This window comes from Panthera tigris, chromosome B2 (assembly GCF_018350195.1).
Source record: "Panthera tigris isolate Pti1 chromosome B2, P.tigris_Pti1_mat1.1, whole genome shotgun sequence".
Lineage (NCBI taxonomy): Eukaryota > Metazoa > Chordata > Mammalia > Carnivora > Felidae > Panthera > Panthera tigris.
In genome coordinates, this window is record NC_056664.1 from 104,440,444 (window position 1) to 104,444,595 (window position 4,152).

Genomic DNA, 4,152 nt, shown 5'->3' on the forward strand with positions numbered 1-4,152 from the left:
TAACAACACAGGAATCAACACATGTTGTGAGGATGAGGAGAGAGGGAAACCCTTTTCCACTGTTGGTTGGAATGAAAAGTGGCAAAGCCACTGTGGAAATCAGTGCGGAGGTTCAGGAGAAAGTTAAAAATAGTACTACCCTATGATAGATCTATCACACTACTAGGTATTTATGCAAAGGAGACAAAAGTACTGATTGGAAGGGACAAATGCACCCTGCTAGTTATAGCAGCATTATCAACAATAACCACCTATGAAAATAGTCCAATTGTCCATTGACTGATGAATGGATAAAGAATGTATGTATAGACATACAATAGAATACTACTCAGCCATAATAACGAATGAAATTTTGCCATTTGCAACCATGTAAATACAGCTAAAGAGCATAATGCTAAGCCACATAAGTCAATCAGAGAAAGACAAATACCAAATGATTTCACACATATTTAGAGCTTAATTTTTTGTGTTTAGTGATTTTTCTGCAGTCTCAGTGCAGAGCCAGACATGGGGCTTGAACTCACAAACAGTGAGATCATGATCTGAGCTGAAAACAAGAGTTGGGCACCTAACTGACTGAACCACCCAAGTGCCCTACATATGTAGAATTTCAGAAACAAAATAGATGAAAATAGAGGGATGAAAAGAGAGGGGCCAACTGGGACACAGACTTTTAAGTATAGAGAACAAACTGATGTTTACTGGAGGGGAGGTGTGCAAGGGAATGTGTTAAATGGGTGATGGGTATTAAAGGGTGCACTAGTAGTGAGAGCACAGGGTGTTGTATGTAACTGATGAAACACTAAATTTTACATGTGAAACTCACATACACTGTATGTGAACCAACTGGAATTTATATAAAAACTTGGAAAAAACAAAGTTCTAGAACAAGAGCAGTACTTAATTTTTCTTTGATTTCTTTGAAGGCTTGGTGGCAGCTGTCATCCCATTCTAATGGAGCCAAATTGTTCCCCTGCATGTCTTTATAAAGGAGCCTAGCTGTGAGGCTAAACCCAGGGATCCAGATCCAGTGATGGCATACCATTCTAGAAGCATGTATGGATCCTTCTTCATGATGGCACCTTTCTTTATGGAATCCCTTCAGCTTCCTCACATCAAGAGGAATTTCTTTTATTTAAATTGTTCCATATATTTTATGATGAAAAACAAGGGAAAAGAAGTACATTCCCTACTTATCTGAAAGGGTTGTGAAAGGGAGGAGTGATATTGATATGAATTTTATTCTGAATTATCATACGATACACATATATTATTACCATTTTTTTAAATGTAGTCCCTTTTGTCAAGCACAGTGTGTATTCCTCAGACTGTCTGTTCTAGTGAGTATGCATTATGTTACATTTAAATATTTCTTTTGATCATGAAACAACACTACAGCCCTCTTTCAACCTAACTGAGTAAATTAAGCTGCGCTTACTAGTGCCATCTGGAAATGAAAAATCTACTGCACTTTTAGCCAACATTACTGTTCTGCAATTGTGGCCGTCTCCGGGGACAAATGGGCCAAAACCAAAAACAAACAAAAAACATAAAAATTTATCCCCTCTCTTCCTGACCACTTCCTCAACTTTTGTCTCCCCTACACAAAATGCCTGATTTGCTTACTCTTTGGTATCCTCAGCTAGTTTTGAGGCTTTTTTTTTGGTCCGGTGTTTTAAATGCTTTAAATATGGGTTTAAAGTGTTTAATGCCACCATACTGGAACCACCAAATGAATGAGAGTTGATTTATTTATCTTTTAAATTTTTACTTATTTTTTTAAGTTTTTATTTTAATTCCAGTTAGATAACATATAGTGCTATATTAGTTTCAGGTGTACAATATAATAATTCAACACTTCCATACATCATCTGGTGATAAATGAGAGTTTAGACTCTAAGATATTATGGAACTTCCAGCAATCATTTCTGTTATTGAGGAAGCATTAACAATAGAAGAGTAGCAGCATTTAAGATCAATAACACAAGTATATATAGAGGGAATTTGAATAGAACTTAGATATTTATCCTTTATGGCCATTCTATTTAACCACAAACTGACTGGATAGAGTGTGAACCCCTGAAAAAGAGAACACAAAACTGATTCTGAAGAGCCAACCCCAGGACCTCGCTCTCTCCCTGTGATATAGTGGTATGAAAAGTTTGCAAATGGTGGCCTATTTCAGGAGAATAATAACAGGAAGTGTTGAATGATATTTGGATATGTATCAGATTTGTGTCAAGCATATGATGGTAGAATTTGGGAAAGTGTCTAATGTTGCAAAGTAAATCTATTTACTACATACAGATGTGGAATTCTTCCCTCCACTTCTCAACTGTTCACACTAAACCTATTCTCAATACCATTTCTTAAGAAACAACGGCAATATTTAAAGACCCCAAGAGTAGTACTAATGAAGTAGAAGCAACTGAGGCCATTGTGTTAGTGATCTATAGCCTTAAGAGTATCATGAGTAGGGCAGCAAGCAAATTCATCTTTGTTTTCTGATGTTACTGTAGACTTTGAACTCTACTCAGCAGCACTGAGTAGCACTGTAACTCTTTAGAATCTAACACCCATTTTTTGTGGTAAAAACCTCAGGGCTTATCACCAGTTTGTTGTATGATATACTGGTCAGTTACTGATTCTGAGTGAGTTACTGATTATTGCAACTCTGCTAATTGGTGAATCATTGGATCTCTTCATGGAAACTTACCTGTGAACTGTTTCTCTCTCCATCCAGCAGCAACAATTATTCTTCTCACTGACATTGATACCAGAAGTTAACTCTTCTTTTTAACGAACTCCTTTTGGTGAGTAGTTTCAATCTTGATTGGGGGTGGACATTTTTTGGATTCTCTTTCTAGGTTCTTTGGCTGATATGGTAATTAAATTGGCATAAAACAGATTAATAGGTGAAAAACAAGTTTAATTACCTGTGTATGGCAGCACCATAAGACAGGTAAAGTCAGAGACAGTCCTGCAAGGGGAATACAATTGAGGCTTGTATACCCCTAAAGAGAAGGGATACAAGGGTTAGGAATTCAAAGAGGAGGAAGACAATTCACAGGAACATGTGAGGAGCACACACTGGGTAAACAGATGTGTGTCCTGCCATGCAGTTGAGTCTTACTGACATAAAAATATATCTCTGGTAATAACGTTCTTCCTGGTACAGACTCCCTATGAAAATTGTTTTAAGCTGTTAAGGAAAAGATAAAAAGCTTTCTGAGTTTCCTATGTCTGTGTTACTTCCTGCTCAAAACAACTACCTGCTAGAGCCATACATTTAGGGGTGATATACTCTGCTCCCCTTCACGTCTCTGAACTGTATTCATTATGCAGTCTCAGGTTTTGGTGATTTTTCTAAACACTACGCTAGATATATAAAGATATCAGCTCATATACATGCAACAAAAATATTCTGTGTCTCTCTTTCTATGATTGTCAATCAACTTAGCCATTATATGGTTCCAAAATATTTATTTAGAGGTTTAAGAACATAATGACACATAATGAATCATGACTCTAGTGTTTATACTAGGTTCTAATATAAGAGGAATGTAAAAGCTTAGAATTTATAGTATTGTAATATCTGAATGACAGATTAGTTCAGTTTGGGTTCCCTTGTACCAGTTTTTCTGATCACACTAAATTTTTCCATAAGGTCTAAACACTTTACTTCCCTAGAAAGAGACCATTGATGGTATGTCCCTTTTTGTCTTCTTGTTTTGTTACTTTATTTCCTGGTAACACAGCAAAATTAGAGGAGAAAGCGTGTCCTGTCATTATGTTCACACATCTCCACAGAAGATCCAGCAGCCGGAGACTCTTCTTCATCACATCTCCTTCTTCCCTGGTCTCCCTCGTAAGCGAAATCTTTTGGCCACAAGATTATTTTGATGTATTTTCCCCACTTTAAAGTATATACACATCCTCCGCCCCATTTCCCAAGGGATTGTAATTGCAATGTCACTTCCTTTAGATATGAGAGTCCTTTCTCCTTGGCCACCTGGTCATAAAGGCAAATTCCCTTATTTGCAGTGTATTTCCTGGTACTCCTGCATATCAAGAATTAGACGCTGACAGATGTTTCAGTCAACTTCGACTGAGTGTGTATCACCTTCATTCTAATTGCACACCTGTTGTGTA

The 4,152-nt window shown here is 37.0% G+C and overlaps 1 long non-coding RNA gene across 1 annotated transcript; it reads left to right on the plus strand.

Moving 5' to 3' along the window:
- Nucleotides 1–2,548: 2,548 nt before the first annotated feature.
- On the plus strand, nt 2,549–3,909 carry LOC122238430. The gene is made up of 3 exons (XR_006217349.1): nt 2,549–2,651; nt 2,744–2,813; nt 3,759–3,909. It is a non-coding gene; the product is annotated as an uncharacterized LOC122238430 (long non-coding RNA).
- The last annotated feature ends 243 nt before the right edge of the window (nt 3,910–4,152 follow it).